The sequence below is a fragment of the Petaurus breviceps genome, unplaced genomic scaffold (genome assembly GCF_028583685.1).
Source record: "Petaurus breviceps papuanus isolate PSGF00001 unplaced genomic scaffold, PetGlider_PUasm1.0 174, whole genome shotgun sequence".
NCBI lineage: Eukaryota > Metazoa > Chordata > Mammalia > Diprotodontia > Petauridae > Petaurus > Petaurus breviceps.
In genome coordinates this window covers 39,655,694-39,676,038 of record NW_027185761.1, presented here as the reverse complement: position 1 = coordinate 39,676,038, position 20,345 = coordinate 39,655,694, and the positions used below count along the sequence as shown (strand labels likewise).

Sequence of the window (20,345 nt, the reverse complement as noted above, 5' to 3'; positions counted from 1 at the left end):
TTAAAGCCCATCTGGCCCAACTCTCTCATTTTGTAAAAGAAGAAACTAAGGTTCACAATGTAGAAGGATCATGGTTCCAAAACTGGAAGGAAGTCTTAGACAACTAGTTCAAACACCTCCTTTTATAGATGTGGAAACTGAGACCAGGGAGAGTAAGTGATTGTCCCGAGGTCACACAGTCAACATCAGGGTCAGAATTCGAATACTGATCTTCTCATACACCAGAGCTCTTTCTAATATACAATGGAGTCTTTGTGTCATATCTTCCGTGCAGAACTATATTTGGGGTCTCCAAGAAAGAAAATCTCTTCCTTTTTCTGAAGACTATCCAAATGAGCCTGTCTTTTCAAACTTGATTAGCAAAACCTGGCTACATCTACCAGGAAACAGAGAAAAAATGGATCTCTAAGAAATTATTGTGACCCTCTGCACACATTCTACTACTCTCTCCTGTTGCCATCTGAGGAGTGTTCTATTTGACCTCAGCTGTTGAGATGGCATTTGGAAAAGAGACTAACGTAAAGGTCTGGAATCTAGAGCAATAAGTGGATGAGACAAATGAAGAGCTTGTAAGTAGCAGACACTAGGAATAAAGTCTGAGGCTGGTGAAGTCCTCATTTTCACGGAGAAGTGAGCTGCACTGCCATTCCTCCAGGTGCCTGGGAGAGACAATCTCCTGGAATCTGTTCTGGTGAACTGAATGCCAGGCTGGAAGCCAATATTTGGTTTTGGGGCGATCACGGACACAAACACACAGACGCGCACAAAGGCCCATGTATCTCCAGGCGAGATTATTCCCTAGCTTATTTGGCTGCCTGCTTTCCCATGTCTTGTTCTCTTGAATGGTGTTTCTTATATTCTCCCCTTCCATCCCTCTGTTTCCTCCTCATAGGATGATAACATAGGAAGACAAGGTTTTGCAAAATGCTTTACATTTGTGGGTTCATTTCATTTTCATCACAACCCTATGAGGTTAACTGCTTACATTTAGGGTTTAAAAGCACTTTCCATACATTTAGGCCTTCTAACAGCTCTGTTATTATTATCATCTCTCCGTCTGTGGATTATAGATTCACAGATTTTGAGATGGAAGGTCATCTAATCCCTCATTTTACAGATGCGGAAACTGAGGCTCCTTGAGGTCAGGTGACTTGTCTATATAATTCATAAGAACCAATCCAAACCCAACACTGCATCCCCTATTCTGAAAACACTGCTTCTTGGCAGCAGAGAGCAGTTGCTTCCTATTAGTGGCATCTTATAATTAAAAGAGCACCTAAAACCTCCCCCTGTCATTTTCATAGGAATTTGCATAGAAGGCCAACACAAACTGAATCTACTCTGAGGGTCTATTTTCTTTTTTTAATGAATCTGGCTGTTTAATAACAGAATGCAATCTTACCAATGCCGCCCGGTCCTTCGGTATTTCAGAGATAGCATTATTCAATTTCACTGAGAGTGACAGAAAAAGATCACACAATGCCTGATGGCGGGAGTGATTTCTTTTTTGTGTGATGGTTTAATATAGTTGGGGCCAAAGTCTCCATCTTATCTGGCCACAGCAAATTTTACTAAAGCTGTGCACCCCTTGTACAATTATCATTAAACGCGGGGCTGCTGCCTGAAAGCTTTAGCCATTTAATTGCATAAAAGCGTGGGCCTGGCTGCCAGGTACTCCCACAATTATCATTTATCAGTCCACATTCTATCCTAGGGCTACATATTCATCAAACGTTTATTGATTTAAGCAACGAGGTTTTTACAGGATTAGAAAATATTACTTCTGATTAAAATAGTGTTCACAGGACAGAAATAAAATACAAAGTGCTATTTACATGGCAACACTTTTATGAAAGATGGACTGATTACTTTTTTTTTTAAAGCAAAGGTTTCCATGTGAATTTTTTTTTTTTGGTATCAAAGGATAGTTATTTAGATTGGGAAGGAAATTGGGGGAGTCATCTTGTCCAATCCCACCCAAAGCTGAAGTCGGATCATTCCATTTTCACTTGAAGCGACCGTTCCATTTTTGGACATAACTGGTAAGGATTTTTTTTTCTTATGTTGAGTTGAAATTGCCTCCTTAGAACTTTCACCCGTTGATCTTTGTTCTACCTTTTGGGGACAAACAGTATTTTAAAACCCTCTTCTCTACAACAACCTCTGAAATGGGTGTAGATGGTCATTTCTCTTCTCTAGTCTACACATTCCCACTTCCTTCAATCAGAGAGATTTGACAGGTTTCCAGATGCCTGTGTCATCCTGGCATTTGAGGTTACTACGGTCTTTTCTAAAAGAAGTTGCCTACAAATGTTCTCCTTTATCCCTCTTGTTTCTAGAAAGTATAGTCTAAGATTGTATTAGATCTTTTGGTTGCCAAATCATTTGGAGACTCGAGCTTACAACCCTCTAGAAACCTTAGTTTTGCTGTTGCTTCTGTTTTTGGGGGGAGGCAACTGGGGTTAAGTGATTTGCCCAGGGTTACACAGCTAGTACGTGTCTGAGGCTGCATTTGAACTCTGATACTTCTGACTCCAGGTCCAGTTCTCTATTCACTGCGCCACCCTGCTGACCTATTGCTATTTTTAAGTGAAACTATGCATTTAGAGCTAATGGGGACCAAGGGATCATCTTGTCTAATCCTCTCATTTTACAGACAAATGACCTAGAATGCAGCAAAGTAAAATGACTTCCCTGAGGTTATATTGGTAAAAAATAGAGCCAGGATTTGAACCCAGGCCCTCTGATTGAATCCAGCACTAAGAGACTTTCTCGCCTCATTTCTTTCATTCAATATCTGTGTATCTTCAAGGATGGAGTTATTAAATAAACTCATCAACTACTTTACAGGGCAATTAAGAGCTGCTAATATTCTAAAAGCCACTAGGGGGCCCTAGAGTGCACAGAGCACTGGCTGGGAGTTAGGAAGACTGGGTTCAAAGCTGGCCTCAGGGAGAATCACCTCACCTCTGTTTGCCTCAGTTTCCTCACCTGCAAAATGGGGATAATAATAGTAGTGTCCTTCTGGAGTTGTTGAAAGGATGAAATGAGTTGATATTTGCAAACCTCACAATGTTATATAAATGCTAGTTAGTATTAGAGAATAACATTTATCTACAAGTGAAAGGAGAACCCAAACTTCCCAACTGTCTGTCATGGCGCACGTCACAGACATGCATCTTTTAGTTTACTGCCAGGGCGTTAGATGAAAGAATTTCAGTTGCCAGTTGGCTCAAAATTTGCCCAGTTTTAGCAATTAAGACTGGGGCCCCCAACACTTCCATTGGTCCAATTCTTATGTGCCTTCCCTTCCCCATTTCCAATGTGGCTATAATCTTACTTGGGCTCAGTCAAAGTCATTTTCCAGTAGTTCTAGAATAAAATAGACAATATGCTTCCTGAGGGTAGGGCTATTTCATATTAGTTTTTCTGTCTCAAGTACCTACCACATACAGAAGGTGCTTGATTACTTCCTGGTGATCTGGATAACAATCGTTTGTGCTAACTACAGGCAATAAGCCAACAAGCTTTTATAAAGGACCCGCTATATGCCAGGCAACGTGCTAAGGAAGGGAAAGAAGAAGGGAGGGAAACAGACAGCATATGCTTTTCAAGGAGCTCACAATTCAGTGGGATAGAGTATAACTAAAACTCCAACCATAGGGGAATTTTAATACTTACTTGCAGAAAGAGCACTTCATTTGGACCTGGAAGGTTTGGAATCTTGCCTCTGACACCACGTGTGTAACTTTGAACTGCCTCTTTACTCCTCTATACCTCAATTTCCCCATTTGTAAAATGAAGCATTGGATCGGATGTCCAAATTAAAGGTAAAGTTACTAGCTCCAAATTCAACAATCTCAGATTAAAATAGTACCTGCAAGGAAATCCTAGAACTGGAAGAAATTGTATCTGGTTTTACAGGTAGAACAATTTGACTCAGAATTTAAAATATCAAACATCATTCTGGTCCTCCATCCCCGGGAGCATCATCCCTGAAATAGTGTACATGGTGGATGGGATGGGGGCAATAGCTTTAGAAATCAATTAGAAAGTTGACTAAATCATGTTCTTATGAACAACCCTGGGGATATCAGAGAAAGGGAAATGGGGAAGGGGAGGCAACAAACATAAGCAGAGAATGGGGAGAGAGTGAGACAAAGTCAGAGCCTGAGACAGAGGGAAAGGTGTTTCAGTTAATCAGAAATCAGACAAATAGATGGTATTCCAGACAAACACTTGTGTTAATTCCTTCACCGGGCTAGCTACCTCAAAGTGGCAGAATTCATTCTTTTCACCTTTGCTTTGTTAGAGCTGGCAGTTGGAATCTGTTTATAGGTACTTAAAAAAAAAACAAAACCCATAGGCTTTACCTTATACATGTCATTTATCTGTGGCTAAGTGGCCTGAGGCAAAGAGTAGACATTTACTTACAGAATCTTCAGACTATTTTAAATAGGCCTCTGGGACTTCACAACTGACCGGCCCGGAGCAGGCTTCTCTGGAGCTTCTCATCATGTGATTTCCCTTTTAATTGACTCACCTCCATGCTGCCTGTTCAAAATCACTTTAACCCAAAAATGCCCTCAGTCTGAAGCTTCTAATGACCTTCCCCTGGCCCTAAACACATGTGGCTGAGACAATGCAAACATCGTTTTCGAGATGAGTAAATTCAGTAACTCAATTCCAACCCCACCAAAGCCACATCTATCAAAATCAGACCTCCATGGACTGTGTCTTTAGCTCCCTGCATTTCAATGGCCAGGCATGTGGGTGAGAGTAACTAATCAATTTAGGAATGATTAAATTGAAATTTGTAACACTTTCCATTATTAAACTTTCAATCTTCATTAGGGCCACTTAATGATTACATCATGGCCGAGAAAAACAAATTATAAGAAGCCCATAACTTTCAGTCCAGGAACAGAAAGCCCGAATATGAAGGTAATTGTCAAAATCCTCAAAATGCTAACAAAGCCAGGTCAGTGAGGGTTTGAAATTGACAAAGTAATGGCTGATTTCCATAACATCCCAATCAAAAATTGCCTTTCAAACTAAGGATATGGGATGCCATTTTTATTCTCATCCTATTTAAACAAATGACCTGACGCTTGCTTAAATGAAGATCTGTAGATAATGGATCTGAATGCTTTTATTTATTTTAAGGTCAGTCATAGACCATTAACTTTTTGCTATCAACCACCTTCTTCGAGTATATGTGGAGGTTTCTGAATGAGTGCTGGACCACTTGAAATACTCTTTTATTTAAATAATATCCCTTCAAGCAAATTTTTTGTTTGCTTCTTTGTTTTCTTTATCCTTCTCCCACCTTGATCTTGCTAAATCCTAGTTAATTGAACTTGATGCCTTCCAGCCCAAATTCTATGATGCTCAGGAAACACCTCCTCTATCGAATAGATGAAGCCACCAATAGCCAAATGAAATGCTCAAATGTAGCAGAACATTATGGAATAGGTAGAAGGTGGAAACCCCAGGTCCCAGCTGTTGGGTTCTCCTCCACATTCCAAACATCTTGGAAGGCTGATATAACAGAATGGCCCTTCCCAAGCAAATTGCCATTAGCACCCTTCAATGAGGAAATATAATTAAGTTTCATCTCAAGACTCATAATTGCCCTATTTACTTAAAAAGGTAAAGTGAGTTCAGCTCACCAAACGCCACAGAGGACTTCCATATTAAGGTAAATTTACTATTGACTATTAAAACCTGCTCCTGTGTTCTATTTTCATTTTAAAAATTGGTCACAAAAGGAAGCTTTCATTAAAAATGTGCAGGTCTACAACTTTCTATCAAACCAAACTTCATTTGTGGCAAAATCATGTAGCCAATGGTGTCATCATGGCAATGGCATGCACTTTTTAAGTCGAGAGAAAAGGAGGGCATTAAACAAAAGAGGGCCAGCATGAGGTCCATCCATTCCCAGCCCTGAGAAAAGTCACTCTTGCCAAATGAAGGGGAAAAAAGAAGATGGACCTTAAGGTATTAAGAAAGGAGCAAGCTGTGAAATGAACCAAGGAATAGAAGGTATGGTTCATGACCCTGGAGTCTCCTAACACACTCCTCCTGCCATACGATAGCAAATGAAGACAGCTAGAGAATTCAGCACAATGATGTTGGGCGTTAGGATGTAGGAGGGGCAGATAGAGAATTTTCTTAACGCTTTTATGAAAGGAAAAAGGAAAGGCCAGAATGGTTCATTAAGTAAACTTCTGTTGCTATAGTCTATTTATTAATTCACTACTAACTGGGTAGTACAGGATTGTTTACAGTGTTCTAAGTAAAATGAGGCATAAATTACATTAAAAAACTGTTTTCCTGAAAACCACAGAGAATTAGTAACAATAGGAAGAAATCAAAGTCAGACTGATTCTAGGCTCTGATGTTCATATGAAATGAAATATTCAAGCAAAAAAAATGGGTGGTGGTGGAGTGGGATAGAGGATAACACTGATTTAGGAAAACTGCAAAAATTCTCACCATAAAGCTCATGTTCTAAGTACTTCTTTCCAAAAGAAAATCAGAATATGTATTAATGACAAATAAACACACAAAGTATGCTGATACGTGAAATATGTCTCGCACCACATGTGAAATGAGACCTGAAACCTTCTTTCCACTTTCATGTTAGCTGTCTTTTCTTCTTGACAAATGAAATGAATAATTCCTCCTCATGGCAGTCTCTCAAATTCACAAGGTTTTTTTTCTTTCTCTCTGAACCTATTATTTTTTGTTGCATTAAAACCCATCTCATAAAATAAACCTCTCAAAGTTGTAAATTAAAAAATAAACATTCTTGAGAAAATGTCAAACGCAAGCCTGAAAGAAAGGCCAAAAAATCCATTTAGGGGAATATTGGAGTGAATCTTTTCTAGGGAAACTGGGGGCAAATACTCCAAGAAGTGATTGAATATAAATTCACTGCCTTCAGCCAGTTTGTAATGAAATGAACCTTTACGGGGAGGTTGCTAGTCTTTTAGAACAGACTGTAAGATGAGACTGAGCCACAGTGCCTTCTGAGATAAAAAGAAGCATCAGAATATTAGAATAAAGGCAGAAATACTGAAACAGAGAAGCCAACCAAATTGTCAGGCCTCCTCCTTAAGGCCACACGTAAGGAATGCAAACATTTTACAAAAGCCAAGAGTAAGAGCATTCTTTCTCTCTCTCTCTTTCTCTCTCTCCCCTTCTCTTTCTCTCCCTTCCTCCCTCCCTCTTTCTCTCCCCCCCCCGCTCCCTCTCCCTCCCTCCCTCTCTCCTTTCTCTCTCTCTCCTTCTGCCTCCCTCCCTCCCTCTCTCTTTCTCTCTCCCTCTTTCAGTCCCTCCCTCTCTCTCCCCATCTCTCTCCCTGTGTCTCTGTCTCCTCACTCTTCCCCCCACCCAAGGGCTCATTTATAGTTAGTTAACTCTCAATTATCTATGTTCCTATTGCAAATATTCTCTTTATTTTTAATCCTTGGCTCATTTTAATTATCTTAGGATAAGCTTAAACTGATACATTAAAAATATGTAATGATTATCAACAGCAGTCGCAAAAGTCTTAGTGCAATCTGAAACTATTAAAACTGCTAAATAGCTTACTGAAGCAGGCAGCTACATTGCTAAGTGGTTAGAGCTCCAGCCCAAGGGTCAGGAAGACCTGAGTTTAAATGTGGCCTTAGATAATGACTAGTTGCATGACTCTGAGCAAGTCACTTAACTTGTATTTGCCTTAGTCTACTGGAGAAGGAAATGGCAAACTATTCCACAACTTTGCCAGGAATACCCCATGGACAGTCTGCTCCGTGGGGTCACATGGAGTCAGTCATGACTGAACAACAACAGAATAAGTATGGAAGTTATTAAATCTTCAAACTACACAAAGATTTTTAGGACAACCTCTATCATATTTAGTATATGAGTTCCTTGAAGGCAGGGCCTGTCTTAATTTTTGTTTTTGTACCCCAATTCCTACCCTGGCAGATGCTCATTGATTGGAAAAGTCTATGTTCATCTGAGTATATGTGAATATGTTTATAGAGTGTGCGTATGTATACATGTATATTTCTATATAGATATCTAGCTACAGATACACATGCACACACATAGCACTGTGGAAATGATTTGGGGGCTATTAGGGCTGATGATGTTGTGAAAAACATTCATGGAAAATATTCTGCCAGAAAGGAGGAGGAGAGGGAAGTCTTCACGGAGGAGACGACCTTGGAGCCAGATCGTAAACAAAATGAGGGCTTTCTGCAAGCAGTGAGGGAGAGGGAGAGGGAGAGGGAGCAGGACAGAGATAAAATCAAGGTGAAAATCCTCAGCCTTTATGGAGGCAGAGGTCCGGCCAAGTGGCAGTAATTGAGGACAATCAACGGGCAAGAATTGTCCTGGGTAAAGGATAGTAAGGTCAGGATCACTTTTAGAGTATCAAAAACAAGCCTGGATAAGAGAGGTAAAAGAAATTGATGTCACCAAGTGACTAAGAGGCAGATCATGATTGGAATCCTGGTCATCTCACTTCATATATAGAACCCTGCCTCACCTCTATTTTTTGACTCAGAGGATGAGAAAACGGGGGTTTCCACTCTTGTTATAATAGGAGCTCAGACAAGTACCCACATGTTTCTGAGCCTCAGTTTCCTCAGCTGTGAAATGGGCATGATAATACCTGTAGCACTACATCACAGAGATGTAGTGATGATCACAGGAGACACAAGTCTTAGCCTAAGTCTAAGACTTTTGGGACACCCTGTGAATGCAAAGTACTTTACAAGCCACACTGTCACTAAGGTGGAGAAAGAAAAATTTGTCCATTTAAAAAATGAAAGTGAGGAAGAAATTAAAGCTATCCAGAGTCATATGAAAAAATGCTCTAAATCATTACTGATTAGAGAAATGCAAGTCAATATTACTCGGAGGTACCACATAACACCTATCAGATTGGCTAATGTGACAACAAAGGAAAATGGTAAATGTTGGAGAAGATGTGCGAAAATTGGAACACTAATGCATTGTTGGTGGAGTTGTGAACAAATATAACCATTCTGAAGAGCAATTTGGAACTATGCTCAAAGGGCTATAAAACTCTGCATAATCTTTGGCCCAGCAATACCACTTCTAGGTCTGCATCCCAAAGAGATCATAAAAATAAGAAAAGGAAAGACATGTACAAAAATATTTATAGCAGTTTCTTTTTGTGGTGGCAAAGAATTGGAAATTGAGGGAATGTCCATCAATTGGTGAATGGCTGAACAAGTTGTGGTATATGAATGTAATGGAATGGACTTGAAAAAAACCTGGAAAGACTTATATGAACTGATGCTGAGTGAAATGAGCAGAACCAGGTGAACACAGTAACAGCCACATTGTGTGATAACTGACCTTGATAGACTTAGCTCTTCTTAGCAATGCAAGTATCTAAGACAACTCCAAAAGACTCATGATGGAAAATGCTGTCCATCCAGAGAAAGAACTTGGGAGTCTGATTGCAGATGGAAGCATACTATTTGCTCTCCTTCTATTTTGTTCTTTTGTTTTATTTCTTCTTTCTCATGGTTCCTTTCATTAGTTCTAATTCTACTTTATATCATGACTAATGTGAAAATATGTTTAATATGAATATATAATTAGAGCCTATATAAAATTGCACACTGTCTTGGGGAGGAGACAGTAAGGGAGAAAATTCAAAACTCAAAATCTTATGGAAGTGAATGTTGAAAACTAAAAATAAATAAATTAATTCACCCCCAAACCCAACAAAGAACAAAAAGTGAAAATGAACAAGAATGACCATTATGGAAGAATAAAAATATTCTGATTAATCCATATTTAAACTCTTCCTGGTGGGCAGCTAGGTGGTGCAATGAGTAGAGTGCTGGGCCTGGAGTCAGGAAGCATCTTCCTGAGTTCAAATCTGGTTTCAGACACTTAGTGGCTGTATGACCCTGGCCAAGTCACTTAATCCTCTTTGCTTCAGTTTCCTCATCTGTAAAATGAGCTGGAGAAGAAAATGGTAAACTGCTTCATTATCTTTGCCAAGAAAACCCCAAATGGGGTTACAAAGAGTTGAACATAACTGAAAAACACACTGAATATCAACAACAACAAAAAACTTTTCCTGTATCAAAGTATCTAGAATTTGTGTTTCACAGCCTGATAGATTAAGGGTTTAATCAACCTTTTCGTTTTACAGGAAAAAAATGGAGGCACAGAGAAGTTACATAATTTGCCAAAGGTCACACAGCCTGTGGTAGAACAGGGATTGATTTAGTTTCTTTGTTTCCAGTGCAGACACTCTCTCCAATGGGCCACACAGACTCCTAAAAGAGTCAGGTATTGACAGAAAAACAATGGGAACCCCTCCTGAGTCTTTCACTGATGAATAGAGTCCTTTCTCCCCTAAAGCACCTAGGGCAAGATTATGAATGCTGTATAATTTATAAAGATTAATCATCACTGATGCTTAACCTGTAAACATATTAGTTAGCCTGCAATTTCCCTTATTGGGTTGGTAAGTACTGTGCCTTTTATTCCTCAGATCCAGGTCATCTGTGAATGAACAATGTATTTGTGGCATTGAGATGATTTAGCCGATGTGTGTAAGGGTAAGGCTGTGAAGAGGAAAGGCATCAAAAAGCTTATTCTCTTATTCTTGGCTGATTTGCAGTTCACATTTTTATTCTTTTTTAACTTTGAAAAGATTGATCAAAGCTCCTTCAAACAATCAAGAATTTATTAAATTACTATTAAAGTAAAACAGGTCTAAGGTTACCACCTAGTCAGTCACCCGATAAGCGTTCAAGTATCTACTGTGTGTCTGGAGACACAAGGACAAAACTTGCAATGGTCCCTGGCCTCAAGAAGCATACCTTCTATAGGTGGTGAAAACAGGCACACGATTAAATATATACAGAATATATATGAAATAAATAACAAAAAGTAACCATTTCTTCAGTTGCCATGGTCAAGTTCCTGGTGATGAACCCCCTTCAGAATCAGCCAGGAATAGAGGGATTTGTTTTCCTTCTCTATACATGTGTGTATCAGGGTTTTTCTTGTTTTCTCAGTTGGTGAGTGGGTGGGAGGGAGAAAAGGGAGGTGAGAAGGAAAGAATTAAAGGCATCAAATCAAATTAAAAATTAAAAAAAAAATGTAGCCAGACTGGTATTCAAATAGCCATTCAAGTCACAACCTATTTTTACTCCATATCTCTTCGACTTAGTCAACAGGCATTTTTTCATCAAGTGCTTACTATGTAACAGGCACTGTGCTACTCACTGAAACCTGACACATCTGGTGCTCTTTCTGGCAAAATTCACCATCACTTCCACAATAATACAAAGCGTGGGAGGATGGTATTGTTGCAGATGTGTCTGCCCAGAACTTTTAAAAACAGGCCTTGGTTTTTAAGATCTTGTTTATTATATGGTACCTTCAGCACACATCAACATAAGTAATGTCAAGGGAGAATTCCTTTGTAAAGAACCACCAGGATATTTATGTTCATTCAGCCTCAAAAGGAGTAAATTAAATTTCTTCTATTAATCAAGTTAAAAAATCACGAAGGAAGCAATTAGCAAAATCCAGCTGTGAGCCTCTCCTCTCCTGGTGTTGCTATATTTAGCTGGTACAAATGATCACGCAGACGCTAAAGCTGCATCCCATACCATGCATACTCCATCAGACTCTAATGGCTAATAATTCTCCCTTGAACACCAATGGGGAGCCATTCACCGAAATGTTTTGGCCAAGAGCAAGCACCTGTTGAAATATATCAAAAAGGAGATCAATGTGGGGGCTCTGACTGAAAAACCTGATCACAATTTGTGTAGTCGCTGGGGAGATTTTCAAAATGGTCTTTGTAATGATTTGGAGAGCGACCATCTACCTTTCCCTGTGCCTTGCCTTTATCAAATGGGACAATCGGATGGACAGAGCAACACACACACATACACACACGCACACACACTCACACACACACACACACACACACACACCTTTCCTCCTCTCCTGCTAAAACTCAGCCTCTCAATTCATTTTTAACAGGAGCAGCAAATATATTTTGGCCAATTCCACAGCGTCTCACGTATTTACCCTAGACTAATATTATAAATTACCCTTCTGCAGTATGAGATACTATTTGGCAAACACTTGATGCATATGTGGACTGTGGGCAATGGAGGAGAGATTTATAATAGGTGCTACCGAGAGCCGTGCACCATATTGGAATACAATTTCTAATATACACCCTGGCATCAGGTGTTCCAATAAAACCTTTTGTTTGTAATACAATCTTATTGGGGGCAATCCAATTAAATGAAGTTCAAACCGCCATCCCTGGGGCGAGGTTCTAGGCAAGAGGCTAACTATTAATAGCTGTCTGCACGCTTCTTCTCCACCTCCACTGGCCTGCCCGGAGTAGCCGCTGCTTCCTGTCAGTCTTATGACCCCAGAATCAGCTGGGCCTGAATGTCAGCCTGGGACGTGTGACAGCTGCAGCAACAAGCCACAGGCTCCAACGTCATCGTAAATAAGGCGATTCTATAACCTCCCATCCTGGGATCTGGTCTCTCAGGAAAGCCTTGGGGTAGAAGGACAACCAAACAAATAAATAGCAACAAAAAAGGATCAAAAAAGACATCCAGCTCTCTCTCATTCCACTAAAACGAGCAAAGAGAAGATAATATTCCTCAAGTAAAAATCTCTCCTGTCTGTAGAGGAAACACGTTGTTAAAACTGGTTCATGAGAGGCAACATTGTCTTTCAGCTGAAAGGATGGAGTCCTTTGGTAGTTCGTTTGTCATTGCGCCATTAGGAAATTAAGCCTTTTTCCATCGAGGCAATGTGAAGATTTGGCTGTGGGAGTCAGGATACCTGAGTCCAACCACAGCTGTAACATTCACTGGCTATGTGACTACAGCTAGGTGTCTGTGCTCACCTGAAACACGGGGATAATTATTCTGATGCCTACCAGGGTTGTTATGTCAAAAATTTGGTGTGAACCATAAATAGTATTTAAATATGAGTATACATAGCAGTTGGATTGACTGTCTAGCCCACAAAAGCTTATTTAATCTATAACAGCAGAAGATAGTACTAATAATACTATTTCAACTGGAATCCATCAGTATTCAAAATGATGTTTTCATGGAAAAATGCATTCTAGATTTCAATTTGGGTTATCAGCAAACCACCTTTTACCACTCAACAGGGCTAGGGTTGGCAGAGATTGGGGAATGGTTTCATTAGGTAGACCCTCCTGGGTACCAGTAATATTAATTCTGATCTGCTCTCCACGTGCAGAAGAGAAGGCTGTTCTCTAGGGCCTATCACTTTGCACATGTTCTGAATTAGGGAACCAAATATGGGGACCCAGAAGGCTAAAAGTTCTGCAGGCAGGACTCTCTGGATGGCCATTCATAGATGTCAATCATTTATAAATCTGATGCTTATAAATTAGGGACTGCATGCAATTTGCTATCTCAAAATAAAACCCCTCTTGGGAATTTAATTTTGTTTCATCAAAGAAAATCCCTTTAAAATCTGACTATTTGGGGGTGATAAGGAGGAATGAGGGTCTCATCTGTGGTTTTATCAGCATATGAAATTTCCTATGTACAAAATCTCTCCATTGACGCAGATTAACTCTTTCATAACTTTGTGTCTGTTCAATCGTTTCAGTCATGTCCTACTCTTCATGACCCCATTAAAGTTTTCTTGGCAAAGATAGTGGAATGGTTTTCCATTTCCATCTCCAGATCATTTTATAGATGAGGAACTAAGGAAAAATGGGTTAAGTAACTTGCTGAGGGTCATATGGCTAAAAAGTGTCTGAGGCTGGATTTGAATTCATGAAGAAGAGTCTTCCTGAACGCAGGCCTGACCCTCTACACACTATGATGCCACCTAACTGCCATTGTAATTTGTAGACAATCTAATAGTAGCAGTAGTCTCAGCCATGCCTGACTCATCATGACCCTATGGGCCATAGCACACCAATACTATCCATGGATTTTTCTTGCCAAAGATGCTGGAGTAGTTGCCATTTCCTTCTCCACTGGGTTAAGCAAACAAAGGTTAAGTGACTTGCCATGGGTGGCACAGATAATAAGTGTCTGAGACTTTAAAATCAGGTCTTTCTGACACTCCGGCCCAATACTCTATCTACTGGGCCACCTAGATGCCTGTAGTAGTAGTAGTAATAGAAGTAGTGGTGGTAGTATGTCTGACAAAACTTCCTCAGGTGTCTAGGGAACTGAGAAGTTAAATAAGTTGCCTATGGTCACACAGGAAGAAGGATTTGAATGTAGTTCTTCTGTCTGCAAGGCTATCCCTCTATCCAACATAGCTAGGTTGCTTCTACTAAAATAAAAAAAAAACAAACCGAGAGAGAGAGAGAGAGAGAAGAGAGAGGAGAGACATACACAGAGACAGATAGAGAGGAGAGACAGAGACAGAGACAGAGAGACACAGAGACAGATAGAGAGAGAGAGAAGAGAGAGGAGAGACAGACACAGAGACAGATAGATAGATAGAGAGAGAGAGTTCCATCTCACCCCCACTTTTAAAAGGAGAATATTTTGTGGATGCAAGATAATAGATTATTATGCTCTTTTGAAACTGAACCTTTTTGATTATAGATTATCTCCTTCCAGTTGCAGAGCACTGAAAATAACCCAGTTGTGAACACACAAATAATCAATAATGTTTATTGAATTAACTTGGAGCCATCTCACATGGCCATGAATCAATGACAATGCAAGAGCACCTCTTGGTAACATTTGCCATTCTCCACTCAAGAACATTCTCTGAGCATCCGTCCTTTACTTAGCTTGTCCAAATAGCTTAGAGACTGGATATTGACAGCTCACCCCCTTATTTCAGTCTATGTTAAACTCCACTGCAATTGAGAACAGATGGAAACAAAAGTGATTGCTTCCTGATTATTCACCATAATAGATATTTTCCTTTCCTAACAGTCAATTGAAGAAAGAGATCTCTGATTATCACTAGCATAAAATACACCGTAGACTTCTGAATGGCTGATGAAAGAAAGTACTCATAAAGAAAAAGGCCAACAGAAATCCTATGAGAATTAAGGTAAGAGCTATGTCACGAAACATGCGGTAGTCACTTTTTTTGAGGCCACTTTATTCTTTTTCTTTGAGGAAGACAAAAGAAAGAAGAATACACTAAGAATAGGTGATATAAAGAATTTCAGCTTGATTCATTTTTGTGAGCAGGAATATATTTGCACCCTCCCTTCGCAAGGCAGTTCGGTATACTGGGGAATAGATGAGCCCTGTGCTCATAAAGGCTGAAGCGTTTATAGGGCAGGAGAAATTTATTTTTGAGTTCACCAGATGCTACCACACCAGTCATCACAACTCTATTACAAGTTTATGGTAGCGCTCTATTATCAGGGCCATGTGTCTGGTGTATAGTTAATCAACTGAATACATAAAGCTATGAAGATTAAGGTAATGTAGATCAATTGTATAGAATGGTAAAGAAATATCTGATGATCTGGTTTGACTATCACTGTCAATTCTTGTAAATTAGTAATAAAAGGCTTTAGAGATGAAGGACAGAAATAAGAAGTTTAATAGTGATAGTTGGAGCCTACTGATAATTCAGGGATTGTCCACCATGTTACAAAGCAAGGCTACAGTGGATATAAACACTGGACACGAGTTAGGAATTTGACAGAACCTGGCTCAAACACAGGTTACAGCATTGGAAACAGGAGTTCTATTTTTGATGACTCCTTATTTGGTAAAGGACTTTCAATGAGAAATCCTATTTGGCTGACTCGTGGAAAAGGAGGTGATCAGGGTTTCTTGGAGGCTGCTCCAACATGGAGTGGGATCTGGTAAATTCTACCTGCCAATTTTTAAACTCTCTGGGTACAGACCTGGTCAGCAATGGACTACGTATGGAGAGGTTCTTCATCAGGTCAGCCAGAGTACAAGTGTGACCAGGGATTCTGAACATGGAGGTCACAGAAGTCCAGTGGGCATATGGACTGATTTTGGAGGGTTTGTGAACTTGGATGGGGAAAAAAACACATCTCTATTATCACTAATGATAACTAGGTGGTATAGTGGATAGAGTGCCAGATCTGGAGTCAGGAAGATCTGAATTAAAATCCAGCCTTGGGCACTTACTAACTATGTAACCTGGGAAAGTCACTTAATCCTGTTTGCCTCAGTTTCCTAATCTGTAAAATGAGTTGGAATAGAAAATGGTAAACCACTATTGTATCTTTGCCAAGAAAATCCCAAATGGGACCACAAAAAGTCAGACATTACTGAACAACAAAATTTTCATCAATCTGTAAGTGAAATTAAGCACTTCATTCAATTATGAATTTAAATTTTTTTTAAAAAATTAAAAAAATAAACCATTAGTTTGAGAAGGGGTTCATAATCTTTATCAGGTTGCCAAAGTGCTCCAGGATAGGAAAAAATTAAAGCCCAAACTTACAGGAGATGTGTTATTCACACGTTATAAAGGATGGGTTTTACAATATAGGTACAGAAAGAAAGAAACCAGGAAGAGTGTAAATGATGGCATAATTAAATAAGCTTAATAAATTTCATAGAATTTGTCGTGTAATTCAATAAAACAAAGGCTTTTGCCTCAACGCCATACCTGCAATGTGTAGAAAGAGATTCAGAGAAACTGACAGCCAAACACAGATACAAGAGAACTCATCATCCCAACGAAAAAGCAAAAGGCAGCTTTATGAAGAATTATCAAGTAATTAACAATCTCTCTGGCAATGATTATGTGTGACTCACAGATCCCATTTTCCTTAAGTGAATTTCAATGCTATTATATATTCCCCTGCCAATAATCAGCACATGAAATACAAACTAGCAGCTTTCGTGCAAAAGAATTTTATCTTCATTGGAAGAAAGTAAGTGGATAAAGCTGATGTACAGTTGCGGAAAGATCATACTGCAAAAAAGCGTGGCTTAGTAAGCAAACAGGAAAAATAATAAAAAAAAAACATGACGGATAATGGGGCTGGGAAGATGTAATTGCCTGGTAATGGGACGCAGAGCTTCTAGGTTACCAGTTTGAATCAGGCCTAGGTGGGTCATAAGGCAGCTGCTCTGTAGTCTGTACAAGGTCCAACGGATGCTGGAAGTGGGCATCTTACTCCAGGTGCAAGCAGACAGCTAGAGAGTTCAACTGTTTACAATCCCTCCTCAACAGGTGCCTCACGCATTTATCAGTATAAGACCTGATAAGAGCAAGGAGTAGTAGCATGGGAGAGTAGATCACAAACTGTCCGTGGAGCCTGGAAAAACTAGGTTCAAATAATGATGCTGCGATCCTCGCCAAGTCACAATCTCTCAATGGCTCAGACAACTTTCTTATACATCAAGTGGCAAGGAGGCGAACAATTTGCATTGGTAAAGGAAGCCTCCTTTTACAGGTATTTCTTATACTGATCAAATACTGTGTAGGGATAGGAACGAGTCCAGTCTCTAGTCCTATCCAGCAGGCAAAAGCATTTCAAAAATCAAAAGAGCCATGGGCGGCTAGGTGGTGCAGTGAATAGAGCACTGGCCCCGGAATCAGGAGGATCCAAGTTCAAATCCAACCTCAGACACTTTAATACTTAGTACCGTGTTTCCCCGATAATAAGACCTATCCCGAAAATAAGCCCTCCCCTTACTGTGTAAGATTCCTCTAAAATAAGCCCTCCCCCGAAAATAAGCCCTATTGAGATTGCTACATTTTTTTGTTCACATTTACCTGTTTATTAAAATTGCTGTCAATGTTCATTAAAATAAGCCCTCCCCTGAAAATAAGCCCTCTGGTGTTTTTCTGTCCAAAAAAATTAATAAGACATGTCGTGTCTTATTATCGGGGAAACATGGTAGCTGTGTGACCTTGGGCAAGTCACTTAACCCCAATTGCCCTGCCTTCCCCTTCCGAAAAAGAAAAAAAATCAAAAGAGCTTCCAGAATGAGTGTATCTTTCACAGGACTAATGCTCCCAGTGCATGAGGGTGGGTGGGACAACAGAAAAGTGGGATAGTGGACACTTTGGAACATGAATTATTGTAAATCTACCAGGAAGACCAATATAAATAACTTCAAAAGGTATGACATTGACAGTTGAGTATTCTCATCCTATGGAAAAATGGTATTAAGTGAAAATAAAATTGTGGGGTAGATCCAGAGGAACAAATGTCCTGGTCCATTGACCAGATCATCTTAAAGCCGGGATTTCTGACTTAACAATGAGCTTTGGCTATAATGTATTGATGATATAATTGTCAAACAATATTGGTTGGAGAAATGTTATGCAGATGATGTCTGTATTGCTAATACTGTTCCAGGTCCCACCAAATACACAGAATAGTTTGTACAAGTACAAATAAATCAACCGTGGAAATATAATAGTTGCTTTTATGTTCTAGTAAAATGGCTTCTCTAAAATCAGGGTACATCATAAATCTTTCCCCATTTTATGCCTCCAGCCAAATGAGCATCTTTTCCAACAGGAACATCCAAGCTTATTCATCCGCTTGAGGTTATTCTAAAACGTTTATACTCAAGACCTCAGCACTCCCTCTCCCCCTTGGTGGGTGACTTTGGCTGCTACTTCTCAGAGGAGATGGAGGCCAGTGGATAGGATTCTCTCCAATTTGATCTTCTACATTTCCAGACACTTCTATGTCTTCATCCATCTAGCCATCCTTTGGTTCCATTTCTACTAGACATCATGGTGACTATGTCTACTAGACATCATCGTGACTCTCCCAGTCTACTTACTCAGTGTGGAGAGGAACAGGGCTCTTATTTGTTGTTGTATTGTTGTTTTTCTGATTGCCCTAACATATCCAACACAGTGCCTTGGATATCATAGGTACGAAATAGATCTTTATCGAATAACTATCCACAACAATGAGAAGCAAGACCTTCATTTGAATGGAAAAGAGCCCAATGCATATTGCCTGAAGGACATCACATTATTGTGGCCTTAAAACATATATAAATATATACTACATAGCTATTAAGACAACTATATATATTTGTATGTGTATACACACACACATATACTTTTTATTGAGGGGAGGGGAAGAGAAATCTAAATGTCAGAAATTCAATCTTCAGAAGAATCATTCCAAAATTTCTGAATTAGAAGTGATATCTATTAATGGCCAGTCTTTCATATCAATGTTATTCTTACTATCCTCTGGCATAAAGAATTGCTTGACTCTAAATAGGGTTTTGGAGGAATTCTGTATCTTATTATAGGCTCCTGTACTGGCAAACAAAACCAGATCCATATTGTTTGAAGACAGAGAAACAAAACTTTCACCAATAGAATAAGCCCTTAATTAATGACAGAAAGCCAAGAATCTTAAATAAGATGCCATTTTACATAATCATTATCTCCGGGTCTCATGAGATTTTGGTGTCTTCCCTTTTTATTATTATTTTTTCCTAAAAGGTGGACTAATCAGTTCCCAACAATGAACAGGATAGAGACATCAGAATTAAATGATCTCAGCTAATTACTATGGAGGATGTCTTTGGGTCATTTCAGAGAAATTTTACATTGTTGACATGGATACTTTCAAAGCAATCTGTCTTCTTTTGAAGCCCAAGGGAAAACTATCCTTTATTATTATCTAAACTGCCCTTTCTATATCTAAACAAACCACATTCTTGAATTTCTCCAAGTGTCTGAAAAAGGCCAACGTGCTCTCTGACCCATTATCTGTTTTGGTCTTGGAGGCAAATGCAGAAAACTTTCCCGAACCCATCTGGCCTTCCTACCAATTTCTCACTAATTGCGAGAAGCAGGGACATTTGCTGCTCATTAGTCAAAACACACATCTTGGAAGCTGTTTTTCAACAGGACAGGCCACAGAAGCATCACCTAATGAGAAGCACAGACATGAGACAATTCCTCACTTCACATGCAGCAGGCAGTCTAAACCAAATTGAAGGCATGGTGACTTGAGGTTGATTAGTCCCAAATCGAGATGAACCTTCATTATTTTTTTAATTGTCAGAGGAGTTCCTTGGTTCTCTTTCATTTACTCTGTATGTGCACACCCATGGAAAAGAAAGAACAGACTAATGATTGAGTGTTCACGGCTTGTCCAACTAGAGTCAGATTGGACCAACAGTCTCTGGAAAATAGAACTGCCCAAGAAACCCAAAAGGCCTCTTTAAATGGAACTGAATTTGCTTTCAAGGACGAAAAAAAAAATTAACAGCTAAATTTGATGACAGAACAGTCATCAATGGCTAGTATTTATATAAAGCTCTAAGGTTTGCAAAGTACTTTACATGTTTTCTCATTTGATC

The 20,345-nt window shown here is 39.5% G+C and overlaps 1 protein-coding gene across 2 annotated transcripts in view; it reads right to left on the bottom strand.

The window, feature by feature from the left end:
* The window catches only part of PDZRN3 (PDZ domain containing ring finger 3), a 285,242-nt gene that overhangs the window by 105,047 nt on the left and 159,850 nt on the right, over positions 1–20,345 (bottom strand). The window lies entirely within an intron of this gene.